Here is a 24160-nt window from a genome sequence, read left to right on the forward strand (position 1 = left end):
ACAACAAAACCAGTCATCAGACAACAGAAAACAAAGTTAATCCATGAGCTTGGTTGGCAGTGTTTTGTTTTGAAATATAACACAATTAAACATTACTTCTTAAGTGATCTGCTTTTTCTTGTGTGATTAAAAATGCATTTCTCATGTCAATGGAAGGATTTCTTAGCCACTGTTAATACATTGTGGCTCATCTCTCAAATACAGAAAGAAGAAGAGTATTTGAAAAAAAAAAAGAATATAAATAACCCTCCAAAACAGACATTAAATATAGTGATTTGCCAGTTTTAAGCATCTAATATTGGAAATGGAATGTTTGAATCATAATCTGTCTACGCAAGGAAGCTTGCAGGCATTTAAAGTCATCATAACTGGGGCTGGTGAGATGGCTCGTTGGGAAAAGTGCTTGCTGCACAAGCGTGAAGACCTGAGTTCAAGCCCCAGCACCTACATAAAAGCTGAGTGTAACTCCTGTAACTATGGTACTGGGACTTGAGAGACAGGAAGAATTTAGGGGCTTGCCCATTTTCCTGTCTAGCCAAATTACTGGGTTACAGATTCATTGATGGAGATCCTGACTTTAAAAAAGTAAGATGGAGAGTAATAGAGAAAAACACCCCAAGTTCCATTGAATACATACATACACAGAGGAAGGGAAGAAGAATGGAGAGAAAATTAAGATAGTGTTCCTCCTTATGTTAAACAGTAGCTGTAAGATCCTAGCAGCATACAGTGTTTTCTCAGCAGAGTAAGACGCCAGAGATCAGCACAGCAGAAGTGGTTGTTACCTTTCTCTGGACAATAGGATTGTAGGTAATTTCATTCCTTTATGTGTGGTGGGTTTTTGTTTGTTTGTCTTGTGAGTTATTTAGCCCTTGTAGGTATAAGACAGATCCATGTCAAAGCCAGGAAACTAAGACATCAAGAGGTTGAACAATTTGGCTAGGATTCCAGATTCTTCATCTTCTGATTTTTTTTAAAATTACATATTTTAGTTAGCTTTATTTACTGGGTGTTTGCATGTATATGCAGCATTGTTTGGAGGTTAGAGAATAACTTATGGAAGTTCTTGACTTCTACCACATAGGTCCTGGGGATCAAACTCAGGTTGTCAGTCTTGCTTGCAAGCACTTTTAGATGCTGAGCTGATTCTCTGATCTTCAGAATTTGGCCATTTCTTTAGTCAACCAACTCTGTTTGTGACTCAAAGACCTTATATCAGTCATTTCTCCTGTCCTGGATTGATGTAAATTTTGATTGCAGTATGATTGCTGTACAAATGCAAAAATACAGTTCATTAACCATTCCTTTCTTGTTCTCTTTGTGTGCAGGTATGAAACTGTTGGTTCCTAATGTTTCATTGAAAGTTCTATTGATGAGACAATTAGCTAAATTAGAGTTCCTTAAAGATAACTGAGGTTGAAGAAAAATCAAATAACATTTGTATAAAATATTTAAAGCATTCCTTCAGGTAGAATGAAGAATAGTTTTTTTTCCCCCCAAATTTTTTTTTCTTTAAAAGTTGTGTGTGTGTGTGTGTGTGTGTGTGTGTGTGTGTGTGTTGCACAGGTCACAGAGCATGTGTTGTGGAGATCAGATGACAGTGTTCAGGAGTTGTTCTTTCTACACTATATGGATCTAGAAGATGGTCATCAGACTATCAGACTTGGTGGCAGGGTACTTTTACCTCATGAATCATCTTGCTGGCCCATATACCCCTATTCTTTTTGAAGTTGATGCTTGTAGTTACTAAGTAAAGGATGACTAGTGAGTAGTCTTAGAACTGAGAGGTTTGGCTTCAGAGCTGGAACAAAAGGATGGTTGCAGGAGAAACTGCAGCTTAATACTGCTAACTGCTTAGTACATTAGAAAGGTTGTCGGATTTCGTGGTGGTTATATGTCAGCTGTGTTGGGTTTGGTGGGTAAAATTAGGCAATGACTATAAGTAACTTGAGAAAGAAACATTTTAAAGAATTTGTGGTATGTTTAGATCTTTATGTGAAAGCCAAGCATTCCTGCCGTTAACATTTGAACTCATTGCTCAGTTCTGCAGCAAACAGACCTGCTTCCCATATCCCGATTTTTCAAAGCCAGTGAGCTCCTAGTGATCTGGGTTTTAAAAGTGGTAGCTTCTGTGTGGCTGCTGAGCTGTAGAAGAGTAAAATGGAGCACACACTCACTGTGCATCTGCCACACTGCCAAGTCAGAAGCCTCTAGTGGTGTGTGCTGCTGTGCTCACAGCTGTTTTTACCATGAAGCCACCAGAGTATCTGCTAATAATTTAAAAATAGATGGGTGAAAACAGGTCTCTGCTGGGCTTGAGTTTCAGCATCAGAAGTGAATTGTATGCCTTCGAATAAAATGACAATTGAAGTTATGCCCTCAAGCATGGTCTTCAGGATTTCTCCGGCTGATTTATTGCATAGGGAACAGGAGGAGTTAATGAGGTTCTTTTTATATGACCTTTCAGGACCAAGATTAGAGAAATTTTCATTATATTTGTATAGGTGGTTTGCCTGCATGTATGGCTGTGTATCACATGTATACCTATATCTGAGGAAGCCAGAAGAGAGTATCAGATCCCTCGGAACTAAAGTTAGAGCAGATTGTCTGATGCCATGTATGTACTGGGAATCAAAACTGAGTTCTCTCCAAGTGTACCCAACTGCCAAGCTACTTTCCAGCCCCTGGAGAGAGTCTGTTGGTGGACTCATGATAAAATACTTGGCCAAAATAACTTAAGGGAGAGTTTATTTTGTCTTGAAGTTCTAGGTTGCAGGCTGTCATGGTAGGGAAGTCACAGCAGCATAAGCTTATAGAGACCTGGCAATGTGACCTCAGTCATGAAGCAGAGAAGACCAAGGCAAGCAGCTGTCCAGCTCCCTTTCTCCATTTACACAGTACTGGATCTCAGCGAGGGAAGCCCAAATCCCTGAGGGTGTGCGCAGAGGGTCATCTCCCAGGTGATTCTGATTGTCAGGTTGGTAGTGAACACTACTACAGTGTCCAAATCTTTCTTCAAAATGGGTGGTTTTTTTCCCCTATTACGAAGATTTAACAAGTATTTTTGGGGGGCTCAAGTTACTAAAATTTTAAATTATACATAATATATATATATATATATATATATATATATATATATATATATATATATATATATATATATAGTATGTATGTATGTATGTATAATTAGTAAAAAATGAACAATTTAGGGCCAGGCATAGTGGTGTGCACTTTTAGGTGCTAGTACTTTGGAGACAGAGGCAGGCGAATCTCTGATTTAAAACCAGCCTGGTTTACGTAGTGAGTTTCAGGCCAGCCAGGACTAGTAATAAACCAGTGGAGGAAAATGAGAGAATAGAACCAGCTTGACCTCCGTATGGTGAGAGCAGCCTTTTTATCTGAGAGGACTATACCAAGTCCTTCTTTGAGGGTATGAGAGGCCCAGAAATTGCCTTTCTGAACTCTAGGGTGGAAGATAAATCAGGTTGCCTGCTTCTATGATCTCAGCAGTCCAGTGGGTTGGCTGCTTTCTGGAATTCTATGGGTGGCAGGAAGAGGCAACTAGAACTCTTGAGTTGGAGACCAGCCTGATCTATGTAGTAATACCCTGTCTGGAAAAGAAAAAGAAAAAAATGTGATTTGATCAAAGATGTAGTTAATATTCTTTTTTTGGGTGGGGCAGTGCTGAGGACTTCAGGACATTTTGCACAGGAGGCAAACACTGTTAATGAACTACATTCCTAGCCTATTCTGAACGCCTTTCTGTCTGCCTGCCTGGTCACTTTTCCTTCCTAGGATTCGCTCTGTCTTTAGAGTAGCCTCATATTCAATATTCAGTAATGAAATGTTTACCCCTCTTAGTATTATTAGCTTTTATTTACTAGATAGGTATAGACTTAAAGAATTATATTATTTTCTTTATTGAGGACCATTTTCTGAATAATAAAAAACTGAAAAAAGTCTTATCCTTGGAGACTATAATTTACATTAATATTATTGTAACAGGCTGTGCAGTAGATACTATATACTTACTGTCTGCTTTTTAAAACTTTAATTACTACTGTTGTGTAGATGTGTATATGGAGGTTAGATCAGAACTCTTGAGTGGGCTCTCACCTGTATATGGATTTCTAGGATGGAACCGAGGCACCAGTCTCCTACCCTTCAGCCATTGCTCACCCTTGTACCTGTTTGTTGAAACGGGACCTCATGTAGCATGGGCTGTGCTGGTACTGGCTCTGGTGCAGAGGGTGACCCCGAACTCCTGCACTTCTGTCCCAACACCCAGGGTGCCTTATTTCTGCTTTTATGTTTGTTTGCCCCCCCCCCCCCCCTTATTTTTTTTTTGAAACCTGGTTGGCCTAGAACTCCCTATGAAGACCAAGTTGTCTTTAAACATATGATCCCTCTGGTGGGCCTACCAAACAGTAGGCCATGCTCATCCTGGCTTTTGCATGTGTATACACCCCTCCCTCTTTAAAAAACAATTTATTTATTTTATATATGGTAGTACACTATTGAACACCAGAAGAGGGCATGGGATTCCATTACAGATGGTTTGAGCCATCATGTGGTTGTTGGGAATTGAACTCGGGACCTCTGGAAGAGCAGTCAGTGCTCCTAACTGCTAAGCCATCTCTCCAGCTCTGGTGTTGTAGTTCCTATTTCTGTCTGATTTGCTCTACTTGAATCTTCTATAGCTCCTGACTTGTTGAGACTTGTAGAACAACACTTTATGTGTGGGATTGTTTGTTGGGGAGGGGGTGGCTCTTAGGCTACTGTGCATTGTGCTAGTCTTCTCTCTGTTCTTCACATCTTTTGGTACAGAACCACCTCACCTCCTGAACTAAAGGGCTTAGCCTCCTTCAAACTGACCTGCTTTCTTCTGCACTTTTGAGCTGTTTCATAAACTGGTGAAGTTTTTTTGCTCCTTAAAACAAGGTATGGCATGAACCTCAGTGTACATTTATGTACCATCTCATCCCTGCTTTAATCTTATGCTCCTCCTTGGCCCTGCAGTTTTTCTGTGTCAAGGAAAGAGAAGTGATGTAATAGAGTGGGGGCTGGGCAAAACCGTGGACGCCCATATTTGTACCATGCTGACTTTTCCATTTTTGAAATGGAACACTGTAGAGTAGAACCTGGTACAGGTGCACCCTGGGTAACTCTTAGCCACTGCCATCAGCCCAGTGCTCTTTTCTCTTCCTTTTAACCCACCCTGCCTCTCTGTAGATGGATACAGATATAAATAAATACAAAGATTGATTTCATTCTGCCAAAGTCAGTCAGGAAAGAGTTTGTGTAGGTAGATAGATGTATTAAATTGTGTTCTGGAGTTCAAGCTGTTCAGATCAAACCCCTAATTTGATGGCATTCAGAGACATGTTGTGGTAGGATTAGTAAAAAGAGGAAGGGAAAAGGGGGTGCAGGGAGAACAGCCATCACTCCTGGAGACCTGAGCTAAAGCCAGGAAATATCCTTATGCAAGTTCTCACTGGAGACTTAGGCCAGAGGAGTTTCTGTTTTTAAAGCCGCCAGCCTATAGCGCTCCGTTGTTGCAGCTGGAGCTGATGAATGTGGAACACATTTTAGAGTTAATATACAGGGCCCCTAGCAGCTTATGATGAAGACTGAGCTTTTGGAGAGTGAAATGGACATTGTTGGGAGAAGTTTTATCTGCTGAGCAACCTTCACTGAACTCTGTTTCAGGCCTCATGACTGCCTGTAAAGGAAGGAGGTTAGGGTTGTTTTCTGTGGTTTCAAGATAAAAACTGTGGGCCAGTGAGATGACTTGGCAGGTAAAACCCTTTGCCGCCATCTGGATGTTTGGGTTCCTTCTCCGGACCCTGGAAAGAACAATCTGTAAGTTGTCCTGGCCTCCATGTTTGTGTGCACTCATGTAAATTCATTTGCATGCATAAGAAAAAGAATAAGATCCAGGTCTAGAGAGGTATGTTGATTGGGATGCCAGTGTACACCACTTTTGCAGGTGGCTAACCTCCAACAGGTGTGCTTGCTGACTTTTCTACCCCTCGGACCTTCACAGGTGACTCCATATTTGTCAGTCTTTTAATTGCCTTTGCTTAGAAGAACAAAACATTTCTTTTTAGTCATTGGAGTTGTCTTCTTTTTAGGAAGGCGACATCTGTGACATTCTCATGGGAAGCATAGCTGTAGTGACTGAGATACTGGATTTATCATTCTTGGGAAAAACAGGAACTTAAACTTTTTGGTCTGTTAATTAGAATTGAAACACATCAATTCCTTGAGGTGTCATAGTTATAAGAAATGTGATATTTGAATTAGAATTGAGAAACACTTAATTTTGTTCCAGGTGTTGAGTATTGCTGATGAGTGGTGGGCGTGGGAATGTCTGCTGCCACACGATTGTTTTTCACTTAGTGTGACTTATGGGTGTTTCTTCAAGTAGATAAACTTGATTGTTAGAGGATGGAAAGTGTAAGCAATTACAGAGGGGTAAATCCATAATGGGAAAACAAAATCCACTGTGCAAAGCCCAGTTCAGACACTGCTGTTTATTCTTAGAGAATTTGGTTCTCTACAAAGTCTGTAGGTTGCCAGGGCATACTGCATTTGCTCTGTTTTTCATTGAAATTTTAACAAAATAAACAGTAACTAGGTTTTATTTGTGATCATAAAAACTATTCCTTTGAGTTAAAGGTTTAACTTATTTTTTTCTTTAAAAAGCTTTATTGGGAATAAAATCCCCATACCAGGCAATTAATTTATTTCAGAACCATACAGTGTTTAAAAAGCATAGCCAGAGTTGTACACTCTTTATTACAACATAGATTTTCTACCTACTTACCTGTCTGTCTGTCCATCCGTCCGTCCGGTAATCACTCTATAGATCAGGCTGTCTGAATTCAGATTTGCTGAGATTAAAGGTGTGCACCATCACCTCTCCCTGGTGCAGGAAATATTAAACGGACGGTTTAACCCTTTGTCAGCCCCTGAGGTCTCACTCTGCAGATGCTGCTCCAGTGTGGAGAAGAGTTCACGGACTCCGTCACTTGGTTCCCTTCCCAAGCCATTCGCTCCGCCCACTCTTTTGTTTCTGTCCTGGGTAAATATGACTGCTGAGGCGTGTTTCTTTACCCCACCACCGGACCCAAACATGACCCCAAAGCTTTTCAAGCAGATTTATATATTACATTCTCAATCCATAAGCCCTCTACACAATAAGATTACATCCAATGGACAAAGATACAAACTGCCCTTTTATAGGAGATAAAATGACCTACAGAAACTATTAAAAAAATTCATATCTACCTATCGCCAATTACAGCCACCTGGATCAAGATCCTCCTTCTCAAGCTCCAATTTGATTCTCCAGGAATTTCCCTTCCACCTTCTCCTCCACTTCTGCTCCTTGACCTTGCCCCACCTAACTCTTTCCTGTCCAATCATGTATTGCCTTAACATAAATCTACATCCCCCTAAGAATAGATTTATATACAGTGCTTTTTGGTGGCTTATAGAATATGTCCACACGATTTTCACATGTCCTTTGTATTTCTGTAAGGATATAATTAAATTCATGCTTCAGAGCCATAACCCATGGCAGACTACAAGCTTACACTTAGGTCTTGTTTACAGTGGTCTGACACGGAGTTGGCTATTAAATTCTTTAGTGACTGATGACTCCCTTCAGGGTATGATCAAGTGATTTGAACAGCAAGTGAAAATACCCCATAGTCTTGCTTAGCTTATTATCTGGAGAAACTGTGGCTCTCTCCAAGCATTGGCTTTTCATTCGGTGGACTCCAAATGTTTGACACATTTTCTTAAAAGAGGCAATCAGCTTTTATGTCTCAGGTGAGCTACATTCCTTCTCCTTTCACCCTGCTCCTCACTTTTTTTTGAAATAGGGTCTCCTATAAACCTGATGACCTTGAATTCCTGATCCTCTTCCCCTCCCCCCCACTTCAAGAATTTAAGATTAGATAAAATTCTTAGTGTTGGTTCCCTGCTGATTCATAATGGTCGTGGGTGTGGAGTCTGAGAGAGTGTGATTGAACCTTGTAGTCCCTGTGTGCAGGAGGTGCTGAAGCAGAACTATCACAAGTTGGTTGGTGTCTGGAGCTGTATGAGAAAATTTAGAGGCATGGAGAGAAGACTCAGCAGTGGTTAATCTTGTAGAGGGTTTGAGTCCTAGCACCCACATGATGGCTGACAACCATCCCTAACTCCACTTTGGGGAGATCTAATTTCCCTCGGTATCAAGCATGTATATATGGTACACATACATACAATAAAATGTATTTAAAGATTTTAAAAGGAATAAAAATAATCCCTCAAGATGTGAACATAAAAAATAGAAATTTGAGGCTAGCTTGGGCTTCATGGTAAGGCTCAATTTCAAAACAAAATACCCCCCCCCACACACACACGCACACCCAAGTTGGATGAGGTATTTTGGACCCGTAATTCTAGCTGCACAAGAGGCTGAGGTAAGCACGTTCTCAAATATTAAGTCTTACACATGGGAGAACAAATATGTTTGGGTAAATGTAGGAAAGAACTTGAGAGAGAAAAGGGATTTTCAGTGGAGGAGTACCTATGGGGTGCATGAATGTGTATATATACATTGTGTTCCAATGGTGACGGTTTCTGATTTCTCCAGTCACTTCTGTTGGACATTTCCAGCACCATCTCTTTCCACTTCCGTGCCCTCCTCTCAAGTTTTTCTTTACGTATTTATTTTTGTAATTCCCAGAGTTCAGTTGGAATGGGGACTGATCTTGTGAGATAACCATGGCTTCAGTGAGTTCATGAATGCAGTGGCCACATCATGTTCACAAGACAGCATTTCACAGCATCCTTCCCCATGTCCCAGCTCTGACATTCCTTCTGCTCCCCTTTCAGAGATGGTCTTTGATCTCTGATTAACTGCTGCTGCCCACTGCAGAGAGACACTTCTGGCTACAAGGGAATAAAACAGTCTTGTGTGAAAACACACAAGGCCTTTTCTCAACATGGTCATGTAGCAAAACATGTAGTAGGTTTTTTCTAGGGCTGATGATCTCAGCTGTGGGCTCTTGACCCAGCTTACAGCACCAGGCATGAGTTCACTCTCCTAGAGCAAACCTCACATCTAGTCAGAAAGCAGCTGGTTACTCCACGAGATCTGTGCCTTTATTGTACATACAGCATAATTTGTTTTAAAACGAGAAATCTTTCTGCTTTATGATGCTTAGTGAATATGGATCTTGTAGCATAATTTATGTTTTTTTAAAATGTCTAACTTGTTCAGTGCATAGATATATTGAAAATGTAGTTGATTATTAAAATAATCTGTAAGGCTTTTGGTGCTCTTTGAAGAATGACAAATTTAAGGTTGTGCATGTAAGGTGGTATGTGCTTCTGATTATAAAAGTCCCCTCAGGTGTAGTGGTGTAAGGCCAGTGCTGAGAACAGTGTTATTAACTTACCTTTAAAAGGGCCTGCTGTGGTACTCCTGTTCCCAAACTAAGGTTATTTTGGTATTGATGTTTTTGGATACATTCAAGTGAGGGTGGAGAGATGATCTGGTTAAGAGCTTGGTTTTCTCTCAGAGGACCCAGCTTCAATTCTCAGCACCCATCTGTAATTCCCATTCTTTTGAGGCCCTGTACTTGTACACTTGTGGTACACATAAAAACACATAGACAGACACAAAAAATATTAATAGCAATTCGAAAGTCATACAGGTAGATATCGTTATAAAATTTATTTCATAATGAAAACTGGCACTGTTTTATATCTTTATTGGTATTTTGTAAAATACCTATCACTTTACCAGGGCTATTCATGCCTCCTCTCCTGTAGAAAATAGTTTGTGGGGGTTTTCTAGTCTTGGTGCAGATCTATAGAAGGTTGATTTTCTTTCTTATCTTCAGCAGGGTTAGCTAATGAGTTTCTTTAGTCTTGAGTAGAATTATTAGATCTAAGGAGTAGTGCCCTTTGGTGCCTCTCTTTGTAACAGACCAGAAAAATAAGAACAAGTGTTAAGTGGGATGCTGGAGAGGGCCTTGTGGAGCTCGGCTGTGCAGTGTCTGTGTGGCTACCTTCTCTTTTTGCTTGAACACTCCGGTTTTTGTGTCTTGATGCTATAGTCTCTTAGCACTTAAACATTTCTAATGGGTGGTATTTCTTTAACTTGATTTATGAAGTTACTCACTGGAAGTTTGGAGTTTATGCATATGTGTATTTTAGAAAGAATATACATAGCTGGATGGTGGCACACACCTTCAATCCCAGCACGCAGAGGCAGGTGGATCTCTGAGTCTGAGGCCAGCCTGGTCTACAGAGTGAGCTCCAGGGTGGACAGAGGGACAGAGAACCCTGTCTTTTTTTTTTTTTTTAAAGCCAGAAAGGAAGAAGAGGATGACAATTGCCAGGACCCTGCGTATTCCAGGTGCAAGATCCCTACCACAGAACTCTGTCCTTAAAATCTCTACTGATTCTCATGTTTGCTTGTCACTTATTATTCATTTGTTTATCTATTCAAATTTGTGCACATGCATGTACTGAGGGGGCATGTGTGTCACAGTGTGATTATGGAGGTTGGAGGAAAACTTGTGATGTCAGTTTTCTCCTTCCACTTAGCTGTGTGTGGGTCTGAGGATGAAACTCAGGTTACTAGATTTGCCCAACAAACCCCCTTTGTCTGATGGACCATCTCATGGGCTCTGTGTGTGTGTGTGTGTGTGTGTGTGTGTGTGTGTGTGTGTGTGTGTTTGTACGTACATACATACCCCACTCTTTTTTTGTTTGTATTTCTTGATATCTTTTTGAGACTAGCCTAGCTAGCATAAACTCAGTAGGAACACCAGGCTCCCTTTTAACTCACAGGGATCCATCCACCTGCAGGTTGGTAAGTGGGACCCAGAACTTGAAGACTGAGTGTATGTGGCTGGTGTGCCTGAGAAAGGTGGGTTTTCCTGCTTGTCTAATTGTTACCCAGGTTTTCACGGCCAGTTTTTCCCCTTTTGGGTTTTTCTCATTTAACTTAGCCTGCTTTGAAATCCCTGTGTATACCAAGGAAGGATGACAGCGAGCTCTTGTTCTCCTTCTTCCAGCTTCCAGGTTTCCCTGCCCAGCAGAGAGTTAGGATTCTTATGTAATAATTACATACCTTGAATTCATAGATATAGACGTCTTAGTAGGATTAGGAAAGTTATTTTTATTTTTTAGGTAACGATTTTCATCTACTGTATACCTGGAGTCTAAGTTAGTGAACATTTTAATCTCAAATCAGGTAAACATTCACAAAATAAGGTGAATGCAATAATTTCTGTAAAATTCAACTAGATGGGTTATTAAAGTTGGTACAAAGATAGTTTTTTTTTATAGACGCTTAGAACAGAAACTGATTGTGTAGGCTAAGCAATTCCAAAGGCTGTGATGTTAGCACAATTTATATTGAATTTGGAGGAATTTATCCTAGGCAAGAAATGATGAGGAGCACACAGATTGGCTTTGTGCACACTGCCTGTACTCTAAGGAAAGGAACAAGTCCCTGTCACACAGAGCAAAGCCCATGGGTGAGGAAGACAGAAATCCCTATCTATCAATGGCACGATGTCAGTAACACCAAGGTGAGGAAGTCAGCCTATCTCATGGGGACTTTTGAGGCTGTGATGAAGACAGAGCTGTGGAAATCTTTGCTGTGGAGTTAATAGTACTTAAGGGCTTATTTCAAAAATTGAAAACCTAGTTGGATTATTGTAGTTACCCAGATCTTCCAATATAGATGAGGATTCTCTTTCATTCTGAGCCTACTTCCCTTAGAATTCCAACCAAGGATGTTCTTTATTTCTATTTAAAAATGCACACACTGGGTGGGGTGTGTGTGTGTGTGTGTGTGTGTGTGTGTGTGAGTGAGTGAGAGAGAGAGAGAGAGAGAGACAGAGAGAGAGAGACAGAGAGACAGAGAGAGACAGAGAGACAGACAGACACTGACTGACCTATATAGATTGGTACCCAGCCTCATAATTTTGTTTATAAATTTAAAAGCACATTTTAATCTGGGCCAAATTTAGGCACAGATTTTAGGTTTCACCTTATGTTTTGTATTTATAGAGAGCTAGAATACTATAGAGAGGATGAGTAAGCCAAGTAAACACTCACCTTTTTTGCCATAATGTTAGATAGGTGAGCAGTGGTTTCTAAAACCCTAGACTTAAAGCACTTGACAAAAAATAATGGAAACATTTCTGGTTATTATAAATAATTTAGTATCTGAATAGTTGCTCATGAGATTGCTATAATTTATTTACTTCTTTTGTGTATCGTTTCTGCCTGGTTATGCTGCACACTGCAAGTCTTTGTCCCCATCTTTCTGCTGCTGTTGCTCTGTCTTCTAGTTAGTTTTTCTTTCTGGGTGGTTTCTGTTAGTGTTATGGAAGTTGGGAAAGGCATGGTTTTAAAAACCTAAGAAATCTATTTCTTGGAAATTTCCTATTTTTACTATTTCTTTGTATTAGTGCTTATAATTATTTTATGGAGTGTCCAGATTTTTATTTTGTTCTGTTTTATCTTCTATTCTCTGGCTTCCCAGGTAGGTTAAACCTTTGAAAATCTTCATCTGTATTTTAACATTTGTATAGGATGCTTTAAAAACAAAAACCAACCAACCAAACATGCATCAATGCAGAATGTGGGACTTTGTGGCTCTTATATTATTGAGAAGTGCATGTGTACATATTTATGTATTTTTGTGTATACACACACACACACAGTCTTTTCTTGGATTGGAATGTTCTTAATTTACAATTTCTAATCTGAGCCGGATGTGAGCAGTGAGTAAGGGTGCTCTCACTACCAAATCAGGACCTGACTTCACTCTGGAGGGGGAGTGGGATAATTCTTCCTTTTCTTTTCATCCTGACTGATTTGTTCCCTCCCACCCCCCAAAAGACCCATTTAAACAGAGCTGTTAGATTTTACAGACTCTATATCCTTTCTGCCTTGGAGCCCATAGTTTTGGCTCCCTGCCTACTCAGCTTAGATTCCCCTGGACTCTCCTGCCCCCTCGATTTTTCTTTTAAAATCCATATCCTTTTCTGTCTGGGTCTTAAATTATTCCTTACTGTTTGTCAAAGTCCTACCCAACTCTTAGCAGTCCAGCTGGAATTCCCAGGGAAGTTTGTTTTCCACACCATCGTCTTAGTTTTGCTTATTTTCTCAGATTCACAAGTTCTTTGGCTAGAAGGAAACAGCTACTCATGTTTTGTCTTCTGATGACAGGTGCTGGCCTCTTCGCTCAGACACCATCAGTATCTGGAACTTGAAGGCAAAAAGAAGTAAATGTTCTAGAGAAATAGAATTTAGACACTCAGTGGTTTTTTTTTTTTTTTTTTTTTTTTTGCTTATAATAAAAGAATAACTCAAAAAGTCAGAATAGTAATCTGAGAAGAACAAGTGTATCTTACTCCCCTGATTCTCACTGGCTATATCCCTTGGGGGAGGTCTTGTGCATGCACCTCTTCTCATATGCCCCTTAAAATTCTTCCCAGGTTCTTGTTTTAAAGCCTCTACTGTTGAATTACATCATGAAGGCTTTATAGTTTAGGTTGTTTGTTTTTTTTTTTTTGAGACAAATTTTCTCTGTAGCCTTGGTTGGCTTCTAACTCGCAGAGATCTACCCACTTTGACTCCCTGAGTGTGGGTTAAAGGTGTGCACCACCACTCCTGGTTCTTGTTCATATGCTTGGGAACCGTTTTTATAAAGGATGTGAATTCAGAGCCACAAGTTCTTCTGCTGACTTTCTTCCTCTGCATAAGACCCCCCAATGATAATAACCCAACGGCAGGTCACACTGGTGCAAAGCTCACTGAGTGCTTTGTAGTTGTAGCATTCTTGAGGAAAAGCAATGAAAAACACATGTTCTCAAAAGCTCCAGTCTTACAGGAAAGCAGAACTCTGCCTATCATCTTGTGTTATACATACAGAAGTAACTTACCAACTTTGTAGAAATCAAGACTCTGTTTTTATGATGCAGGAAAATTGGCAGTCTCCGGCACCACCACAGGACTGTTGTACAGGATCACAGGAGTCCTGAAAGCGGATAAACTCATGAGTCATTCAGACTGTCAGTGCTTACACCCATCTGCCAGAGACTCTAGCTCTGCTTTTAGAATGATGGGGAATGTCTTGGCGCATCAGAGGCACTTGGTAGAGGAAGGAGCGCTTACAAAGAAACGGTGCTGAGCATGTAAGATAATGGAACTTGGGAGCAAGATCTGAAGGTGTGGCTACCTTGGATAAGGTATAGTGGGGGAAAGGCAGCCTTGCGCATTTCCCCACAGGTCAGGTTGTTGCTGAAAGAATGGAAGACTAGAGACACAAATTGCTCTGGGACTCTGGTTTTCTTCTTACAATGATATAGTCTATTGCCTTAAGAGACAGCAGTAAAGTCTCAGGGTTCACTAGAAGCAATTAGGGTGGATTAAAAGAGTAGTTTGCTGCTGAAATAGGATTCTTAATATTTTTTTCTAGATCGGTGGAAATGGGCTTTCTGTAGTGCAGACATGTTCTGTCTCTGATGTGACAGCTGCTGGATATATATACTTGGCTGGAAATCTCTTAAAATTTGGGGAGTGTGATCAAGGAGCTTGTTTTTACATTTTGTTTAGTTAACTTCCTAGTCCTGTAGCTAGTAACCAGCTATTTGCCATTACAGCCCTAAAGTGACCTTGATTCAGTGACTTGACCCTTTAATGAGTGGCATCTGAAACAGTCTCTGTTGTGGACACCTTTTTAAATTATTTATTGTATTTTCTTTTAGAGAAATTTTGAAATGAATGAGGAACAAAAGGTACTGTTATGTGTGAGATTAGGAGCTAATGCTTACTTCAGATTAAAGACCCGAGTACCCTTCTCAAAGTATTTAAGAAAAGAGGACTGGAAATAGCTCAAGTGGTAGAGTGCTCGTGTAGCAGGCACAGAGCCCTGGGTCTCCTCCCATCACCACATAAACTGAACATAAATCTATAATCCCAACTCTTGGAAAGCAGAAGCAGGAGGATCCCAATTTCATGCCAGCCAGAATCACATTGTGAGCTCCATGTCATCTGGGCTGCACTGTGTAGGGAGAGTCTTAAAAAGCATGAAATAGGCTAGGCTGGAGGACAACCCAGTGGCTAAGAACACTTGGTGCTCTTGCACAGAACCTAGGTTTGGTTCCCAGTACCCACACCAGGCAGCTCATAACTGTCTGTAACTCGAGTTCCAGAGGATCTTACTCCCTCTGTTGGGCTTCCTTCCACATGGTACAAATAGACAACAGGCGCGCGCGTGCGCACACACACACACACACACACACAAATAATATATTTTTTTAGAAAAGACATTTAACTGGAGCGGGCTCACAGGTTCAAAGGTTCAGTCCATTATCATCAAGGCAGGAGCATGGCAGCATCCAGGCAGGTGTGGTGCAGGAGGAGCTGAGAGTTCTCCATCTTCATCTGAAGGCTGCTAGTGGAAGATTGACTTCCAGGCAGCTAAGGTGAGGGTCTTAATCCCACACCCATAGTGATACACCTACTTCAACAAGGCCACACCTCCTAATAGTGCCACTCCCTGGCACCCATAGGCTTGTCCAAACATCTATGAGGGCTATACCTAAACATAGCATAATGCAAAATACATTTACTCCAACTTCTATAGTTCACATAGTCTATAGCAGTCTCAACAATGTTAAGTCCAAAGTTCAAGGTCTCTTCTGAGATTCAGCCAATCACTTAACTGTATCTCCAAGGCAAGACAGGAAATCAGCTGGACAAACTCCAAATTCTGCATCTCCATGTCTGATGTCAAAGTGATCTTCAGATTTTCAACTGATTTTTGTTAACTACAACAAACTTTTTTCTCCTGAATTGGTTCCACTCCCTGTTAGCAGCTCTCCTCAGCAGATAACCCACGGTTCTGGCATCTCGAACGTCTGGCCTCCGCACATCTTCTAGGCTCCTCCAAAGGGCTGGCATCACTTCTCCAGCTCTAAGCTCCGGTTGATCCACCCCACTGCCATGCTGTTCTTGATGGTCATCCCATGGTACTGGTATCTCCAGTACACTGGGTCTTCCACTGCAACTAGGCTTTACCAATAGCCTCTCATAGGCTCTCTTATGGTGCCAAACCTCAGCTCCTCTGCATGACCCTCCTTCAGTCCTGGGCCATCAACTGCAGTTAAGGCTTCTTCTCTCTCACCAATGGCCTTCTATGGCCTCTCACAGTGCCAAGCCTCAACTGCTCTTCATGATGCCTTCAAAACCAGTACCACCTGGGTGATTCTTACACATTACCAAGTGCAGCCGCAGCATGAGGTACAACCTTGGTTGTCTCTAACACAGCTTCTTTGTGCTTTCAGAAAACACTTCCCACAAAATTTCACCTCAGTGATGCTGGTTCCTTTGTAATCACTGCTATTTTTTTTTTTTTTTTAGCTCCAGCTGACCAATTGTCCCAGTAGTCCCTTTTCCTCTTGACTATAAACTATAAAGTCAGAGCCAAATGACCAAAGCTGCCAAGTTCTGCTGCTTTCTGCGGCTGTTTTATTACATTATCATTATCTTTCTGTTTTCCATCTCTTTCACTGCCTAAGCTTGGCTGTCCTGGAACTTGCTTTGTAGACTGACTTTGAACTCAGAGATCTTAGAAATAATTTTTTAAAGAAGGCTCAAAAACTGTTGATGAGAACCATATCAGTTTACCTTCAGAATCTGTGCTCTTTGGTTATGAAAGAGGAAAACTTGTTAGTGGCTAATGAAAAATGAAGTCTAATGAATTGCACTCATCAGATTGTTGAGTGCTTTCAAGGTAAATATGGGTTACTGCCTGCACTTGTTTAAATAGAATCTTGGAGTCCATCTTCCTTCCTTCCTTCCTTCCTTCCTTCCTTCCTTCCTTCCTTCCTTCCTTCCTTCCTTCCTCCCTCCCTCCCTCCCTCCCTCCCTCCCTCCCTCCCTCCCTCCCTCCCTCCCTCTCTCCCTCCCTCCTCTTTCTTTTTTCAGGACTAAATACATGGCCTTTATTTCTTCCAGATCAAAGATTTTGGGTATAATCATATAAAGATGATCAATCAAGTTTTGCAACCTAAAAATATTTACTTTTTAAATCTATATTAATACTTTAGTAATCTATACAAAAAAGATAAGGAGACAAACATGTACATTTATAGAATTGCATGTCAGTCAGGCCAGATCCTGCAGAGGGAGTTCCCAGCATGACCTCATTCATCTGTGAGGACACAGAGCAGTTCTTGTTTGGACATACACCATCTTCTCCTGCATGAGCCGCTCTTCACCTCTTGATGGCTTCCTATGCATGTGTATGTCTAATTGCTTCTCAGAGCAGTCATTTACCTCCTCATCCACCAGCCATTGGAGGAGGGCTGGGGCCACGAAGGTGACTGATCCGACCCATTCTTTGTGGAGGGTTTCCTGGAGGCCCTATTCCATCATCGTATCTGGTATCAGGGGCTCCCGTAGCCTCTTCTTTTCTTTACATCTTGCTGAAGCAGAGTTTTTTGGCGGGGGGGATCACAAATTCTGCTATTCCCCAGAAAAAAATCTGTTATGAAAGACAATGTCCATGGGGACTGACTGATTCTGGCTGTCCAACACTTGACCATTGGAGATATAAGCCATCTTCCCTCTGGTTGCCTGCTTCCAGAGACCATGTTTCTTTAGGCCAAGGAAAGTTGGGAGGGTCTTTTAGAGAGGAGGGAAGGCAGGATCTTACTAACAAATGTTCCCTGGAGACTTCTGCTGATGTTTTCTGGAGACTCTTGACAGCTGGTAGTGGGAACCACACAGCTCCTTCTCATGGACCTTCTTTTTTTAAAAGAATTATCTTATTTTATGAATACATTGTAGCTGTCTTCAGACACACCAGAAGACTGCATCAGATTCCATTACAGATGGTTGTGAGCCACCATGTGGTTGCTGGGATTTGCCCACTGAGCCATCTCTCCAGACCATTCATGGGCCTTTTATAAGGATTGTCTTCTCACATCTGTGAGCGTGAGCCATTACCATTGCAATCATCATTTTGTCTTAGAAAAAAGGGAAGGGGTAAAAGCTCAAGCACAGGTGTTCCCAGGAAGACCTGTGTTGGTGAGTTGGGAAGGAAAAATGACCAGAGTAGCCTTGTCTTGAATGAAGAGCCAGTATTTTATATATGAGCTATGGAATGAAAACATTGAAACTTAAGACAGAAGACAGGCAGCCTTTATATATAAACTGCAAGATTGGATGGGGCCCAAGGTGAGTGACTAGGAATAAAGAAGGGTAATACAGTTCCCCCATGTTTTCTTCCAGTTGTATCATCTGATGGAGGAACTGGCAATGGCCCCTTGCATGCTGTCCTCTGTGACTGTCCTTTGGTTGGTTGGAAGTTGCTGGTTCTGCCTTTCTCACTGATGAGAAGCCTAGATTGAAGAGGGTGTGCTGAAGCCAGATGTAGTATCACTTCCTTGGCATCTAAGGTTGATATTTGAATTAAAGGCTTTCTTTCTTAAATACTTGATATCCTCTTTCCCTCAGTAGTTTGTTGACTGCTTATGCATTTATTTATTTATTGTATGTGGGGGATTGAAACCAGAGCTTAGCACATGGTATGCAAGAGTTCTGTGTGGAACTATACTCGTTCCTTTTGGTCCTTTCCAGACAGGCATGGTTTCCCTCTATTAGCCCAGGTTAACTTTGAACATGTTTATCTCCTGAATGGTGAATGGTAGGTAGTGTTTCAGGTATATGCTCTCTTTTCCTTATAAAATCAAAACCAAAACACTTGGCTTGCCATTTAGGAATTGTGTGTTTTGTTTTTCCTTTTAACAGAGCCATTCTTCACTGTTGTTTAGCCAGGAATGTGGTAACCAAGGTGGTCAGTTGACCCTGTTTGTTACCTTTTCAAACCTGTTGAGTGGGTAGTCCCACAGGGATTTGGTGGGAGTCAGAGCTCTGCCAAGTACTCTTCAGATTAGTTACATTGAGCTAAATCTTAAAACTCTCTTCAGGTTCCTCCTCTTTCCTGGTGAGAGTTGGCAGTGACCATTTCTAAGTTCTGTAATGACTTGTGTAGGTTCTCATTTTGTTGATGTCCAACATGAATGTTCTTACCTGTGAACTTTTGAGACTTTTTGTAAGGCAACTTGCAAAGTAAATATAGGTGATGTGTGTCACACTCAACTTTACATGGTTTCTTTGGTTATTTAGAAACAGGGTCTTACTGTTTATACCTGGCTATCATGGAACTCACTTTGTAGAACAACATGGCCCTGAACTCACAGAGATTTACCTGTTTCTGTTTCCTGAGTGCTGGGATTAAAGGCGTGTACAAACAAACATGCCAGGCTGCAGAGAGGTTTTGATAATCATAGTGTGCTTGCTGGTTTGGAGTTACCTGTCAGGAGGTCTCTGAATTTTTTTATGAATTTTTGTCTGTCTGCCTGCCCGCCTGCCTGTGTCACTTTGCCTGAGCAATCTGACTTGGACAATTTTTAAGTGTTCTGTGCTCAACATCTCAGGCATAACATCCATTTATTTGGCTTTATTTTCTCTTGTGTCTCAAATATTTTTTTGTTCTTGTCTTTTCTGGAGTCAGACTCTGCTGTCTGGTTTAATGAGAGCCTGACAGCAGGCAGTGTCCACCACACCCCTTGCTTCCTGCGTTCTTACTGCATTGGACTTCTGTTACTCTTGCTTACCTGTAGCATTTTAAATTCCAGATAGGTCTGGCTGGGTTTTATTCCATCAGGTTGAAACGGCCAAGTCTTACATTTGCAGGACATGTTTATGGTGTCTGAGACCTTACTGCTATTGATCCTAGTGGGGAGAATTCACTCATGTGAAGGGTTTGGAAATGAGCCTCCTCAAAATGCTTTGAAAATCTTATCTACTGTTGATGGTTCTTGTGCGCCTCCCCCTCAAAAAAAAGATAAGAGCTACCTTTTAATTTTACTCCATAAGTCTACAGTTCTTTGTACTCTGAGGTACTCCTTATATATTGTATCTTTTTATTTTGTCAAAATATTAGAAGTGACAAGCCCATAGTGAAGACATAGTACATACCATACCTAGCTGGTTAAAAAAATACCATTACTGCAAATGGCACAGTTACTGTTCATTAGTTTGGAATTTGTGAGGTAAATTAGGGGAAGAGCAAGGAAAAAAGTCTGTGCATTTTTCCAGGTCTCCTGGACATGATCTAATTCCCTTGAACGGAAAGTGACAGCTTTCTGTTGAAAACTTCCCCCACAGTGTGCTGCTCGTTGGTGCGTGCCCGGTACCCTTCAGTCCTCCACTACAGGTCGCTTGTCAGTTGTGTTGGCAGTATGTGTTCTGAAGTGTTGCTTGCATTTTCCAGCTGCCCTTAAAGGTCAGCGAGTCTGGAGCTTTTACGTTGGGCAATAAGCTGAACATCTAGCCTTTTGTGGTTGGTTCTAGTGTATGGAATGACTATTAGCTTATAGGTTTAATTTTTTTCTTCAGTACAAAATTGAGGAAGTTGATCAAGGGTACTTAGCTTTGAACAGTTGGGATCCAGGCTGTATTTAATTGCCATATCTGTCCACTGGTCTACTATCTTTTTATGTTGCACTACATGAGATCAAAGCTTAGAAAAAATAGCTGTGTGGTATTGATGAAGCCTGTCTGCACATGACCTATACCAGTCTTGTTGGGAGATCTGCTTGCTGTGGAACAAGTACCGTCTCTGAGCCTGCACTCTGGTACAGCGTGGCCAGTTGCTGTTCTGTAGTGATCCTGCCTTTCTTATGGTAACCGAGGCTAGTCTTGTGTTTCTGGTTTTCCTGCTTTCTGCTTCCACGCCAAATTACTCAAGTCTTCTCTCCCCCAACCCCTCAGTAATGAGGTGGTTTAGACTGGTAAAAACATGGCTGTTTTTTTTTTCTTTTTAAAACCTTGAAAAGGTAATTCAAATGAAATTATCTTTTAATGATAATGTTCAGTCTGCAAATAAAGGTGCACTCTTTGTTTGCAACAGGTTTCTATGTGTTTCCTGGAACATGCTTTGTAGACCAGGCTAGCCTTGAACTCAACATAGATCCACCTTCGTCTGCCTCCTGAGTGCTGGGACTAAAGGCATGCGCAAGGGGATCTCTCTTAACCTAGTGATACTAACAGCCTGTGTTAATAATTTATAAGTATCAAAATGATGCCTTGCTTAAGCCAGTGGTTTATGGAGAAAGCTGTACCTTTGTAGATGTTATTAAACTAAAGCTGACACTTAATATCATATTCTATTGATTTAATTTAGGCATGTTTTAATATAAAAATATTTACAGCATTAACCTTTTCTCACTCTTAAAAGAAATGTAATATTTTTCTTCTTTTGGCACTTCTCTTTTGGAGTCCTTTGTCTTACAAATTAATGGTTTTTTGAAGTAATAGTGTTCCAAGATAGACAGAAGGCTTTAGGAAGGTGTTATATTTTTGTTGGAAACTCATGATGTGGTCTTGTGACTGGCTTCTTTAAAATCCCAGGTTCTGTTTGGAATAGGGGCTAAAGGAACTTTTAATTGGAGACTATGTTACATGCTGAGCAAGGCTGGAGTCTGCTATCTGTGACAAAGGCAGTGTTCACAAAGTACTGCTGTTGTGAGAAGGGTGAGTTTGTTCTTGGATTCAAGGGTAGACCTTAAAAATTCTTATATCAGGGCCTGGACTTGCTGCTCCCTGATGCTTTTATCATTGATTACAGATTTCAGGTTCCTTCACTCTTATAGATCTCTGTAGTAAGATCAGATCAGAGGGTGCTGCCATCTTCTTATTTTGTTAAGCCTGACTTATTTATGTTATTATGTTAATTTTACTTTTGACAGTAAGTATGGAAAATGAAAATACAGTGGGCTTAATATTTTGGATCAGAAGCAAAGTATAGTTCAGGCTGAATATCTTAGGAATATTCTGTCGACAGCAGGCAGTCAGTTGAAACCTTAGCTGTTGTTCTTAGGCTGTCTGTCCTGGGCTTATTTGTGCAGTTTCCTTTCGTACTTGTAGAGAAGCAAAGGGTAGTGCAGTCCGCAGTAGGTCTACTCATGAGGCGTGTTTCCTCATTAACCACTTTACTCTGTTAAAATTGACATGTAGACATTCAGCCTCTCCACCCAGCCAGGTCCTGTGTATCCTTCCCCAGGGTCTCTCCACACTCCTCAGGTGCTGGTTGTCACCATGCTTGGTTTATACAGTGCTGGGAGCCAACCCAGGACTTCAAGGACATTATACAAGCACTTTACCATCTGAGCTGCGCCCCAAGCCATAAACCCACACACTTTACTATTCCTGTTTAGTAAATAACTAATACTGTTAAATAATTTGCACATAGAGTTTTAAAAAATTAATTAAAACTTCACATCAGACATTTAAGGACTGTTTTCAGATCATATCAGCGTTGCTGCATTTCACTTAACCCTTTTAGCTTCAGCTTGGACACCAGTGTTTACATCACTGCTCAAATCTCTCACTTTCTTTTCTTTGGTTGACATTGTACTTGTGTGGGTATTGAGCACATTTGACAGTGCTGCCCAGTCTTCTCCCTTGTATTGTGTGCACATCTATAGTGCATGCCTGTGGGGACAGTGCCTGTGTGAACCCTGTGGATGGGTGAGCCTGTCACAGCATATTGGTAGAGCTCAGAGAACAACTTTCACTTGAGTCTCTCCTACCATGTGGGTGGGGTTCAAATTCAGGTCATCAGATTTTTTTTTGTGGCAAGTGCTTTTAACAGTCAAATTGCCCTGGGCAATTTTGTTTGTTTGAGACCGTCTATCACCATCTGGGATTGACCCAGCAGGCTAGGTTAGTTGGCCAGAGAATCTCAGAGATCCTCTTATTTCTGCGTTCCCAGCCCTAGGATTGCCAGGTATGCTAGCATCCCAGTGGGGTGGATGCTACAAGGCTGCTGCTCTACTGACTGGGCTGTCTTCCCAGCCCACAGTTTTGTTTTTCACTTACTTATGTGTTTACCACATTAAGTAACTCTTAACATTTCACTCAGGTTCCCAAAATATAAGAAAGGTGTTTTTTGCAGTCTTTTAACACTTTTTATTGTGCACTATGAGAATCATTCAAGCAGTTTTTCCACTTTAATTTTTCTAACTTGGCAAAAGTTTTCATTTGGGCAGCTGTTGTTGTATTTCCCTGAGAAACGGCAGGGGGGAATGTTTCTATCTGATATATCTTACTCCAGTGGGAACCAGCCAGGACTGGAGCTGCCTGAATTTTATTAAATGTAACATTTGGTAACAGCATTAATCTGGAATTTGTTCATAGGTACTTGTTAAGTATGAGAGTTTCTCTGTGAATAGACGGTGTATTGTTTCCATGTCAGGGTTTCCAATGACATCCGGATACAGACTTCCCATCACCCTGCCATTGCAGGTGTCATGGCTCCCCAGCCCCCTTCACAAACTTACTAGCCTGCCCATAATACCCTATTTGTTTCAGTCCTCCCCCCTCCCCACACCCTTTTGATCTTCCTGCCTCCACCTCCCAAGTGCTGTGCAACCACACTTGGTTTATGCAGTGGGGGCTTTGTAAGTGAGGCTGGATCCGCTGATCTAGCCCCAGTGTATTTTTTGCTCTGACTTGTTATTCCTGATAGTTTACTTTAATACTGTTGGTCCCACTTCTGTGCTGAGGGACGGCTGCTAGCTAGGTTTACATGTAAGCCAGAGCTTCCTGACCTTTTCTCCAGTCCTTTGTCTTATCTGTGAGGCATGCAAACCTAACATTCAATAACTTCCTCTTTTTTCTCCTTTTTGGGGAACTCAACTTGGTTCCTGTTGCTCGCAGGGCAAGCATTTTATCAACTGAGCCATTTCTGTGACCCAAGGCTTTGTCCTTATGTTTTTCTTTTCCCTTCTTAGTTTTCTCACTGCAGTTGTGATATGGAAACAGGACTTGAGAATTCTTTCCTGCATTTAGACCAAGGACTTGGCTCATAAGCATTTGGCTTCTCTTTTCCTTGGCTTCTCATTTTCTCTTGAGTTGTGCAGCAACAAAAGCCCTTCCTGGCCCCAGAAGCAGAATGGGTCACCAAAGAAGTGCTTGCTCCTAATAACCTTCAGATTCTTGGGATACTTGCTTTTGTTTTTCTAATTCAGCTTGAGCCTTCTGTATAATTACTGTT

General features: G+C 41.2%; 1 protein-coding gene and 1 pseudogene across 5 annotated transcripts in view; one reads left to right on the forward strand and one right to left on the reverse strand.

Annotated features, from left to right (window-relative positions):
• Nucleotides 1-24160, forward strand: part of RERE (arginine-glutamic acid dipeptide repeats) — a 312095-nt gene that overhangs the window by 86243 nt on the left and 201692 nt on the right. The window lies entirely within an intron of this gene.
• LOC308424464 (selenoprotein K-like) lies at nucleotides 17375-17655 on the reverse strand (annotated as a pseudogene). The gene has a single exon. The product of its transcript is annotated as a selenoprotein K-like (transcript).

The sequence above is a fragment of the Micromys minutus genome (genome assembly GCF_963924665.1).
Source record: "Micromys minutus genome assembly, chromosome: 9".
NCBI classification, from domain to species: domain Eukaryota; kingdom Metazoa; phylum Chordata; class Mammalia; order Rodentia; family Muridae; genus Micromys; species Micromys minutus.